The sequence below is a fragment of the Andrena cerasifolii genome, chromosome 2 (genome assembly GCF_050908995.1).
Source record: "Andrena cerasifolii isolate SP2316 chromosome 2, iyAndCera1_principal, whole genome shotgun sequence".
Lineage (NCBI taxonomy): Eukaryota > Metazoa > Arthropoda > Insecta > Hymenoptera > Andrenidae > Andrena > Andrena cerasifolii.
Window position 1 is genome coordinate 4407910 of NC_135119.1, and position 12778 is coordinate 4420687.

At 33.8% G+C, this 12778-nt stretch overlaps 1 long non-coding RNA gene and 2 other non-coding genes across 3 annotated transcripts; all 3 read right to left on the reverse strand.

The window, feature by feature from the left end:
• Positions 1-6234: 6234 nt before the first annotated feature.
• On the reverse strand, positions 6235-6396 carry LOC143366535 (U1 spliceosomal RNA). Its single transcript, XR_013084756.1, has one exon. It is a non-coding gene; the product is annotated as a U1 spliceosomal RNA (small nuclear RNA).
• Positions 6397-11514: 5118 nt separating this feature from the next.
• Positions 11515-12271, reverse strand: LOC143378582 (uncharacterized). Its single transcript, XR_013088307.1, has 2 exons — positions 11956-12271; positions 11515-11612 (listed from the first exon to the last, which is right to left on the reverse strand). It is a non-coding gene; the product is annotated as an uncharacterized LOC143378582 (long non-coding RNA).
• A 285-nt stretch (positions 12272-12556) lies between these two features.
• On the reverse strand, positions 12557-12718 carry LOC143366532 (U1 spliceosomal RNA). The gene has a single exon (XR_013084753.1). It is a non-coding gene; the product is annotated as a U1 spliceosomal RNA (small nuclear RNA).
• Positions 12719-12778: the final 60 nt, after the last annotated feature.

Here is a 12778-nt window from a genome sequence, read left to right on the forward strand (position 1 = left end):
ATGTTCCACCACAAGTTTATTCTGAATGGTATAATTTAAAATTGATCGATTACACGTCCGTGTAAATCATTTCAATTAATACCAAATTTCATTAAACGGGGAAACCACTAAGAAATCGCAGAAATCGATTTTCTCTCTTTAACAGTTTCTGAAAGACATACTAAAGAATGCTCTCTCCAAATTTTATGAAGAAATTCGTCAAATTGACGCAGATATAGTATTTTCCGTGCGGCGGTGTCAAGCGCGCAACCGAACGCGGCACTTTGAACGAATTTTTCTCAGAATGACATTTTTCAACCGCGTTGACAGTATATAAAGAAAACTATACATCCAATTGACACGAGTAAGGCCATTTATTATACCCGCCTCTACTATATGCCGTTCAGGTTTTTTTCATTAACGGCCCTCTTCTATTTTTTTTATCAACATTTATCCCTAAAATGGAATTTTTTTCAGTGGCCCGTCATTTTGTGATCTTTTACGATATGAACTTTTCTGCCGGTCCTTTAATGATGATTATGCGCATGCTTGCATCTAGCTGTCATAGTGCTTTGTTGGAACAAAAAATATTCATTTAGTGAATTTGTAGAAGAGTCCGAAGAAAAATTTCAGAATACAAATTTTGAATATATGAACTCTCTTATGTGTGTTGATACCAAAGATTTTTGGCAGATTTGATTTTGAAAACTGAAATCTTGAATTACTGTATCGATTAATCCATCCAAGACACAACAAGACTTGGACAAAACTGATAGACATGAAACGTAGATTCGCTAAATCTGTAATAATATAATGCTATCATAATGAATCTACAATATAAAGTTATAAAATAAATCCATGACAATATTCTGCTATCAGAAAATGCTTCCAACCCAGGGTCAACTGCGGAAGTAACTACAAATTCAATATTCTGTTAAAAATATACATAGTACTTAAGGAAAATTCGGTAGCAACAATTATAAACTTTTCAAGTATCAAGAAGTGATCTGTCCGCTAAGATTATGTTACGTCGAGGTTTATTCCATTCAATCCCTCTTTTAGGGTTGTTTCTGATTCTACGTAGACACATATTACTAATACTGCCTAAATTATCAATTTTTTTATGGGAACGTTCTATTTATTTGTACGACAATATTTAATAAAAGTGTACTTTCTGTATATAAGGAACTCGTGGATGACCAGGCAATATTAAAAGTATTGACTCACTCCGTTATACTCCACTGTTCTTGCCACAACCAGGAAGGCTGGGGGAAGATGGTATAGGGATCTTCGTGCCATACATTCCACTTATTCATCACAGACATTTCAAAGATCATCCAGGTAATTGCACTGCGGAAAACTGTAGTGAATTAGATGAGATGAGGAAGAATTATTTCTTATTACTACATATACAGTTATTCTTTAAATTTATTGGTGTTAGTTGATAATTGTTTCAGAGGCGTATCTAGGGTGGGGCAAGTGGGGCTCGTGCCCTGGGCGCCAAAAAAACCGAAAGAAATAGTGTTTCTTGAATAAATTTCTTAGGATGGTTAACTAATAAGTAGTTTACGTTTGTTATTCGTATGCTTCGTATGCTTCGCATGCCTCTTTAGAGAACCTTCGAAAAAAACTTGCTGCACTTTTCGGCTTCATTTCCCTCCAACTTTCATCTTTTTCGCCAGCTCCACTTTCTTTAAAAGGGTTATCTAAATTCTACATAAAATGTTTTGTGTGATAAACACTTTTAACGACGAAGTAGAACAGAAAATATGGAATTGGAATGATATGCGTGAGGGGAGGGAGGCGCAAATTCTACGCTTGCCCTAGGCACTGTTTCCACTAAATACGCCACTGAATTGTTTTATTTTACTGTTACAAATGAGACGGTCAAACTGATTAATTACTTAGCTACTGTAGGTATACAATGTCTTAAACATGTTATTATTATTATGTCATACAATCATTATTTGATTTTTTTTTAATTTGAACTAAATTATTAGCTAAGGAGCAATGAAAATTAATAACGAAAGCAAGATTTAATGACACTACTAAATTTCAGCTATTATTAATTTTCAGTTATTATTGGCAAGTAGAGAAGACACTAAAAACCCGTGACTTTTTAATTTTTTTTATGAAAATCTCGAATTTGTACGGACCATATCAGAGGTGTGGCGGGAAATGGCACATGTTTTACACACCCTGTAATTTTTTCAAGTCGATCTGAACCTCCGTTCATTCGCAACCAGGCGTAAACCAAGATAAATAAAGATTCGAGAAAAACTCGTTTAAAGTTTCTGGGCACAGGCGGCGCTGTAGGTTGCCGCCTAACCTTTTTAGCTGCAAAATCAACAATTTTGCTAATTTTAATATAAACCAAGCGGTATTTTATTCAGAAAAGATAGTACTTTCGGAAAATACAATAAAAAAGAATCGGTTTTTCGACTGCCTAGTCCCTTTAAGCGAATCGGAAAATAGTGAATGATTTTAAAAAAATTGTAAAATTTTAGTTACTAATTTTGGTTTCCGTAAATATATTCCAATATTTTGACATTTATGATTGAATTTAGATTTTTGTTAAAAATTCCACCATTTGGCCGCACTGTGCGTTGTCATAAAATTAAATTTTGCGTACAAACCACTTACTGGATTTCGTATCCCAGGGTTTCGTATTTCTTTCATGCAAATAAAATTCTATCTCGAAAATCTTGCATACGTCACTGATGCATTTAGGCTTATCATAGTACAAATAAAAAAAAAGTATCTTTCTTAACCCTACCAAGAAATTTTATTTTAATATTCCTTCTCCAAAACAAAATTGAAAATGCGATTACCCGAATAGACTACTGCAACTGCGTTACAGAATTTCGTAAATAACATTTAAATATTCGTCAACTGCTTCAGCACCTCTTTCCTACAATCTTCCACCCCGATGTAACATTAAGTATAAAGAAGACCTCGTACATGGGATAAAAATTGCATTAATACGGCACATATAATAAACTGGGTTGGGTACTGGAGTATCCAAACACGGAGCTGTTTACACTCCTATGAACGACGAGGAAGTGTACAAGACAGAAAAGTAAATACAGAAGCGGATGTTATGATCCGTCATACTTTCCAGTACTTCCTTTCGTCTTCCGAAATTGATGTCGCCTCCTTCTTTATCCCTCAAAAGGCCCGATCAACTATGGAAATTTGTGACTGCTACTCCAAGCCAGCTAGAGCAGACATCCATGTGATTCAAAAGTACGGATTTTATTGGATTCTGTTCTATCTACTTTTATTGGTCCTGTATGAAGCGATCGGCGACATCCCCTTTGAAGATATTTACATATTTATAAGTACGGTTATGTATAGTTTCACGTGCAAATACGTATGCGACACATTAAATGCGAAACGGAGTCAACGTTAAAGCGGTGCAAATGTAATTAGATGCAAAGGCACCTTGACTAATGTATTGGGTTGATGGTTTGTGGTAGGGGAACAATAACAATTGTCAACGCTGGTTGTTGACTCGAGAAATGTCACAGACACTCAACAAATAAAATAAATAAAATAGTTAAAAAGCAGAGGATATTATCCTTCAAACTTCTCTATGCGAAACCATATGCGCCAACTTGACAATTATTGTGCTTCGAATTCAACCAGTCTTTGTACCAGTAGAACACAAGTAGGAAACAACATCGACAGTATATTTAATTAGGTACATATAATTGCTTTTAATTTAATTACATTTAATTACTAATATATTATATGGGTATATGTATATACCATCAATCAACATATTTATTGATATTTTTAATTGTAATTACGTCTATGGTATAATCACGACGAAAATATGTCGTGAAACCCGCAACTTTTTCCATGAAGTCCTGCCATTTGCTTCATTTTGCATCTTTTTTGCATATTTACATTCATCCGACGCGTAATTTCATGAAGAATATAAAACGCACTGGATTTTTGTTTTAGGTGAGTTCAGCGGATGATAGGCTGCCCCCCGATTCACTACTTTTACCCCGAGGTCGCGGAGAAATACCTACACAGTCTACAATAAACGAATTATTTTACAGAAAACAAAATTTTCACGTGTTTCTTAGATGTTCAATTAAATCTCCTATGTGATTTAAAAAGATCCATTGAACCATTCCTTTGAAAAACATCACAAATGTCGCCTCATTTTCGTCGTCTTACACGAATCTCCTCCCTTAAGAAATATATATGTAGTTTCGATATTACCAAATGAAATGTAGTAGAAACCTTTAAAGTTTAATATTAAAATAACGATATTTATTTGTTTCTTGTCACCTTCAGTCGTTAGTATTTAACATCTATAATTACAAGATGCTACATAAAAGGCATAGCACTTATGGGGTAGATACTAGGTAGCACCCACTCGCTTGTATAAAAGAGTAAGGTCAGGTGGGGTAGAGTGTAACAAAAGAGTTTATGATGATTGTAGACAACAGAATGTATAATAAATCAACTTTTCTCTTGGACTTAAACAATCTTGATACTTCAAATCAACATTAGCAGGTGTTAACGATTATCCTTAAAAGTTAATCAATTTGACACTTTTCCGAGATCACATAATTGTTACAGTGTGTAAAATACCAATAAAATATAAAAAAAAACATTAACTCAAATTATATGTTTTCAAAATATTACCTGGAAGTGAATAAGAATGTGCGGCTCGGCCGATCGCAGCGGAACTATATTTTTCATTACGGTAGGCCTAAAAACTCGCGCTACGTTCAACCAATTCACTTCCAATTTTGCATGCAGGATCGTAATAAGATTCTACATCGTCCTACGAGAGCTTTTTTATTCTGATTCCCCGTTTATTATTTATAAAGAAAAAAGGTGGCCTTTTCTCTTAGGAAAATGTAACTTTACCTTTGATCTCTCACCATTTCTTTATTTTTCAAAATTTTCAAAATCGGCCCCGTTGGGCGATAGCTATTGGCATACTTTATAAGAAGATTTTATTGTTTTTGATTTCAGACACGACATACAGCTGTTTTCAGGCCTACCGTTTAGCCGTCTAAAATCGAGAGACTTTCGCATATGTATCTGTAACTTCCGAAAAACAATAGTTTTTTAACTGAAACTTTTTTTTTAAGTAGTACATAATACTATGTAAAGATAGTTAAAAAACGGGAAATCTTCATCAAGCCATTGACTTGTAAAAAAATCCACAAATTGTACGCATTTTCCGAGGGTTCAAACAGGTATACCCCCTTAATGGATAAAAATCTGCTATTTATCTGTTTCTAGTACTACATTTTTACTTACATTAGTACTTCCACTATTTCTACCCTCGTCACTGTGTATAAACATTTCTTGCGACAACATATCGCTTCGTGTACCAACCGATAAACTTCTCCTAACAAGCCAATTATGAATCTGCAAAAGTCAACTTTTGGAGAAAATACTTTATTCCATTAAAAGCGCCATTTCCTTCCAGTGACTCAGCGTACTACATCAAGATGCTGTCTGCTTTCTTGCACAGCCTGCTCCACTGCCTTTCCAGAAAGTGTAAAGTTTAACAGCCTTGCATTTCGTCGCATTTTACCGAAAGGGAGGATATCAACAGTAATTTGATTGGTCACTTTAAAGATTAATTGGCTAATAATGTTTTCAAAAATCAATTGCAGAAGTAACTAAAAAAGTGGCAAACTGAAATAGAAACTTTTATATGGGAAAAGAAAATTAATATGAATGAAAGATATGTAAAGAAATTGGCTGTTTAATAATTGCAGTAAATAATGGAAATCGTAAATTAATAAGTAACAAGTACAATAGAAATTGATATTTGTGCACACTTAGGTGCTAATTAAATAGACGATTAGAAATGTAATGATAACCTAAATAATAAATAGGAAAGATGCCATTTTCCACTCACAATGAAGCATATACCATAGCAAATGCCCATTTTGAAACATAAATTAATTATCCACTAAAATTTAAAATTCTCACATCACACAAAAAGATTTTTTGAAACCACGTGTACACCTTGAAAGGTAGTAACAATCAAACCTTGAAATCTAAACACATAGAAACTCTTGTATTATTACCATTAATTTCGGACACAAGTAGCAAACCTGGAAATATCGAATTCCCGAGTGTACCTTCTTCAATTACGCTACGTAGGAGGAATGCAAGGCAATTAAAACGGCGAGACTACTGACGATACCAACGGAAATTCCTCATAACTCAGAAGCGCTACCTCGTAATTAATTTTACCAATGGGTTTATCCGGGATAGCGCGAACGCAGTCCCGACTATCAAAAATTTTACGCCCGAGATATCCACATTAGGGATATTCGCAGAGGTCAGCTCGACCGTAGTGCAATGGTAAAGCCTCGCCCTGAAGGAACCGCCTTCATGATCACGGTAACCTCTGCGCCAGGTAAGTATGCCTTCATTCCCTTCTGGGCTACACTTCAAGTCTACACCGCACATTTTCAGCAGCGGAAAACTACTTCATCGTCTACGCACCCTAACGTCAACTATAGAAACTACTCACGCTTTCGCAGCTCCCCTATAACGACACAAGCTAAGTATTATATGAGATCATGCCATAAGTAAATTGGTTTTTCTAAGAACTGATTTTACGAAAACACAGTTCATTATGAGCATCATTTATTCATTTGGTATAAATACTAGGTTATGTAAGGATCTTCAAACAGCGTTATATTAGAACTTATCCAGAGTAGATTGAATATTTCATTTATTACAAACGTTGAAGGTGTTCGTGACGAAAGAGTACATACTTATGCCGCTATCACTGCAGTTATACAGGAGAAAAATATTTGTCAGTTGTATAAGTAGATTATTAGTGTAAGTTAGTGTCAAAGATGGATTAAGAAGTGAGATTAAGAAAGTTAAAACTGTGATAACAAAATGAAAGAAACTTTATGGAAAGGAGATGGAAAAGTTAGTAGAAAGATATGAAAGGATTATAAATAAATGGGGAAAATAAAATATACATTATTCATTGATAATTAACAAAAAGTTGTTTATTCTTACCCAACATACGCATTGAAAAACCTGCAGTACTTATTGTATAACCTAATATTTATAATAATCTATGTTCAAAATTTGACCACGAAAAATTTTCAATTTGAATATCTTAAGTAGATAGATTACGTATTATTTGAACATTTATCTTATTATTTGTAAGTGCTGCTAAGCAAAAATGGACGAAATTGATAGAGAGGCAGGCGTTGTATGCAGGCCCGAATTAAGATTTTTGGGGCCCGGGGCTATTAAACCTTCGAGGGCACCCGTGGTTGAAAAGCAGGGGGGGGGGATTTAAACAATAACGAGTTTAAATTCTCGTATAACGAAAATCCACTGTAATTGCGAGCAAAATTTCAAATGGGATACCGTGTATATGTTTAAAAATATATAATTCTCAAAAATGAGTAAAAATTTAAATAAATATCACGAAGGAGGTTTAAACAATGAAATTTAAAAATAAAAACATAAAATTCGAAGTTGTGGAACTCATAGACAATTTATTTAATACAACATTTCCAATGAAGACAGAGTGAGCTAATCGCTTAGAACGGGGCCCCCCTGGAAAGTGGGGGTTGCAGCGCCCCCCGCCCCCCTCTAGCCCGCCTTTAACCAAGCCTGGCTGCATGATGTAATATTGTATTTAACGTATCTTCATTTGACCACACTTTGTTGTAACTGCACGACCGCATTTACAAAATGCAATAACAATTTTTCTGTTTATAGATCAATAATTTTATTCACACATGTTTATTCTATGTGTATAATTATACTCTGGAGTCATCCTCTAGCAATATTTACCTTGTTCTACCGCTTTCCTAATTTTGGAAAAACAAACATTTTGAGTTCTTTCCATAGTAGGAAAAATGTTTAGACTATAATGAAAACTTTTAAATACACTCTTCGCTACTGCTAGTTTGGCGTGAAACGTGTAGTGAATAATCCAACTACAAAATGAAAACACACATTAATAAGTAGCTAATATTATCTGATTAATAGTTATCAACTCCTGAACTTTCGAGTCACTGCGAATTAAAACAAGTATCTTATCTAAAATCTAAAATCCAGCGAACTTTTCACTTGAAACATCAGTGATAGGCACTGTAAACTATTTTAACTTAGAATGATTGAAAAATTGTTGGGTGTTAAAAAAGACGTGTCTTGCATTTTTTTAGGCCATTACATACATACATGCATACATATGTTTTATATTCAACGGAAGTATAATGTCGAATTTTTGTTCACCTTTACAACAATAATATTATAGTTTATTTAGACATTTCATTAAAGTATAGTCTACTTCCGTATGTAATTTTAATATTTTCGTGAGGAAAAAAGGAATGGCGAGGGAAGATGCAGCAATATCGATTGAATATTAGAATCTGAGAGCATGCAAAACCAACGAGCACACATTAGCCTGTTTGACTTGCTAAATAGGTTAATTTGAATGTTTAAATTCCGGGTCCGTTCAACTCAATTTGCGAGGACTCTGCATCTGTGTAATTCCTTTCCTTCGTCCTGCTAGCCACCTCGTGCTTGCACCAACTACCACTAAGCCAGCCCAGCTGGCCTGTTAACTTCCAACGCGTTTCGAGCGCCCGACATACGGAAGCGTTCGACAGCCTCTCGCACGGATGCTTGAACGGGCCATGTGCTTTCAATACTGTTTAACTACAGAGTGTCACTTGCCCTTCACACCTATCGATCTTGCAATTCGTTAACTATCTAATGATCGGTCCACTTAATTCGTAAGTGGACCCATCATTAGTAATTCCTTTTTAAATTAAGAAATGTTTTATAAAGTATATTATTTTCATCATAAATGAATTGTGATACTCTATGAAAAATTATAGAATACTTTTCACCGTCGTTCATATTACTCGATATTAACCACTATCAGATGAGTAACAGATTTTATCGCATTTAGAAAATTCTAATTATGCAAAGGTAACACTGGTCACGTTTCCCGTTCTTTCTTCTATGTTATTTGAATAATTCGGATTGCATTAAAAGTATGTAGGCATACGGTTAGTCAGGTGGCTGGGAGAAAGCATATACATATATTAAAGACTGGTGGAGGAAAAGAACGAATGGTTTAACTAGACATAATTTTCAATCACCGTTTTTTCAATAAGTGTATCGATGCATCTGTAATACGCAAGTGAAGTTTTTTTTTAAATGATACTATACTCTCTTCTTTACATTTATCAAATTTTTTGGAAATTTTTCGTATAAAAGTGCTAAGGTAAAACGATCAAGAAATTCATATTTTGTGAGATATCTATACCGAAATTTTTCAACAGAGAATTGTATATTCGCTGTTTCAGAAAGTCTTTAATCGTTTTGCTATTACATAAGAACCATTTTCTACATTTCTTCTCAACGCTTTCGTGGCTACATTCAATTATTTACTGGACACTTTTTTTTTTGAACAATGGATTATGTACTATAAATTGCTAAATTATGTATCTTCTAGTGTAAAGGATATACTAATAGAATTTTTTACATAATGTTGGTAAAGTAAGAGAGTATACCTACACTTTTATTTAAAACTAGCTTTACTACTCGGCTTAGTCCGTAATTTAGATTCTGATTTTATAAAAAAAAGTTTTTTTATTTTTTGATGAAAATAGTCACTTTCTCTGAATTAGCTAGGCATAATGAACTGGGACACGTTTTTGAGATCCCAGATTTTACCGTTCGACAGTTTTTAGGCGACACATAAACACTTTCTGCTCTATATATATTAGGATAACAAGGTGCAATAATATTACAAGTGCATCCTAGCGGTTATGAAAAAAGTGCAATCGTAGGAAGTTAAACAGCTTTAAATCATTCATCTATTTCATCTATATACACTAGGGCGGAGCGAAAAATTTAAATTTGAATTTTCAGTTGGTCTGGGTGCGGGATAGTTGTCTTTTGATTAACCAAACACAACTTTAAAAAAATGTTGGAAAAATATTCATGTCTGCATAATTGCCCTCTGGAGGTATCGGGGTGTCTTTTGAAGATTTCCCCTCGTTAAAAAAAACTTTAATTGCATTTATCCATTTAAAAGAATTAATAATGAACGTTACTACCGTTACCTTTTTTCTCACTGTTCGTACAGTGTAAAAAAAATAAAGTGTGAAAAAAAAAATACTAGACATAGGCGGAATCGAACTCACGACCGCAACAATGCCACGCAGACGTCTTGCCGAAAGCTCCACGACACACTCTCAAATTCAAGTTAGCTTTTACGGCTTATATGTGTACTATGAAATGTTTAATAATTTATATGTTAATATCTCTATTATTAAAGCCTATTGGCTGAACCGCTCGGACCCCTATTTACTTATTTTTGACATAGATCCATCGTGCCAAGGCTCATCAAAATGCTCCTCTTGTTAGTTATCAATTTCTGACCACTATGAGACTTTACAATTTTTAGTTTACATAAATATTGTCGTTTTTATAGCAGATATACATATAATACCTCTATTACACTCAAACCTGTATGTACTAGGATTTTGATTCGAACAATTTCTTCCACATTTCCTACCTTTTGGAGAAATAATTATGTAAATTATTATTTTTTTAAATAAGACACATTTTAAGATTTGCTGGATAATTAGGCACTCTTTGGCACCCATTTGTTAAATAATTTACTGCCGTTCAGATAACATTAGAACGAACATCGTTACCATCGGATACTAATCGTAAAGTAAACATTTCCAAGTGTCTGATTTGTATCACCAAGAAAAATATTATTGAAACTTTGCAAAAAAAATGTTATATAAAATCCCTAAATTTCGTATTGACTTTATTTTTTTTTAAGTAATACTGTCTGAAATAAAATGTTCTTCTGAGAACTGAATAAACTAATGACAAGTGTAAATATATTTCACTGATAAAACATGTTTCTGCACTCTGCAGTATGTATTCAAACTTTCAAACATTCTTTTTCATCGATATTACTAAAACTCGTTTCTATGTATCATACGCGATCAAAAAGAGTCCTATGAGTGCAGAGAATTATACTTTTTGGGAAACCTTACATTTCCAATATTTGTGCCTCACAAACCGGTGCCACCGATTTATTATACATCATCCCTTGCATCAATGGAATAATAAAGAAGACACTACTAATATTCACCTCATCGGGGCTGTGGCTACAATACTTTTTAAACCTTCAGACAGAAGTCAAAAATGGAAATTGATATAATTTTCAGCTCTCCAATCGCTTTCTAAATGTGAAAAAATTGTAATCTATGTACGCACACATGAATTCACGTTACAACTTAAAATAGCATCAATTTTAAGGTAATAATAGCGCTGATGACTTCTTCACAAGTTTCACCATACAAATTTATTACGTTACATGCACGACGCATTACATGTATTTATTATAATTAAGGTAAATGTTCCCATTAGCGACCGTTTAAGAGTGTGACTGGTTCGAAATAGTAATTTTTTACTAATATACGACAATGTTTGAGTAAAGTATGGATCATTGTATTTTTTGAAGTCTCTAGTTTATTAATCAAATTAGTTTTAGAGTGATATTTGACTATTTACACAAAAATTATGGTGAAAATTATATTGGACCTGATGCCCCCTTTATTCACCAACTTGTACCATCTATCGATCGTCTCACGTCCCCATTATTGACCAGCAGTTTCCCCCATTGTAAATGCATCATTTTGTTTATTAAATTTGTGTTCATGAGTATAACAAACTGTTTTTATTAACATTTTATGAAAATTAAACAATTTATAATCTATTTAAGATAATCTTTTATGTTTTCTATTATTTCCTAATAATTTGCATTTCTTTTCTTCTTCTGCTCCTTTTTCTTTGTCTTCATCACTGTTATATGCTAAAGAAAATATATTTAATAAGTACTTTAGTTAGGTCTAACAACACCACTTGTAAAATGCCCGAAAACTGGTACAGACCAGTCTTTGACGGTACCTATTTCCGACCACGATTTTCTGCTACAATAATGAAAGAAAATGAATATTTTCTTTTTATATTATAATTCTGTATATATTTCTAGTTAATTTGAGTAAGTTACTGCATGAATCCATGTATTTTTATTGTAAAATTTGCGAGTTTAATGATATCTGTAGTATAACCTCACGTTATTAGAATCTGTCAATTTTCATATCAATGACCAAGTCCTAATTTACATGTGAATTTACTTAAAGATGAATGTACGGCTACATAAATAACGTATAATAATGCAATAAGTGAAATACCTCTAATTATAATTTTTTCTGAACTTTCTGGTTGACAATATTTCGCTTTTTGTTTTGCAATAAACAATAATAAATGAATAATTTTGTCACACATTAGTGACACCCTCATTGGAACGCGGTCGGTAAAATGGGACATCTATCTACCTTATTATAATATTCCCAAATAATATCCCAACAATGAAGGAAAGAGTACCATTTTTCAAATGGTACAATAATAATCTCTTCCCCTCCCCTATTTCCCAAACCACCAATCCCAAATTCTTTCATGTGAAAACATGTGGCAAGCATCATTTTCTGTTTCGAATATATTTTCTCCGGGATAGCGCGAACGCAGTCCCGACTATCAAAAATTGTACGCCCGAGATATCCACATTAGGGATATTCGCAGAGGTCAGCTCAACCGTAGTGCAATGGAAGAGCCTCACCCTGGAGGAACCGCCTTCTTGATCACGGTAACCTCTGCGCCAGGTAAGTATGCTTTCATACTCTTCTAGCACTTATTTAAGCGTACACCGTGCAATTATAGCAGCGAGAAA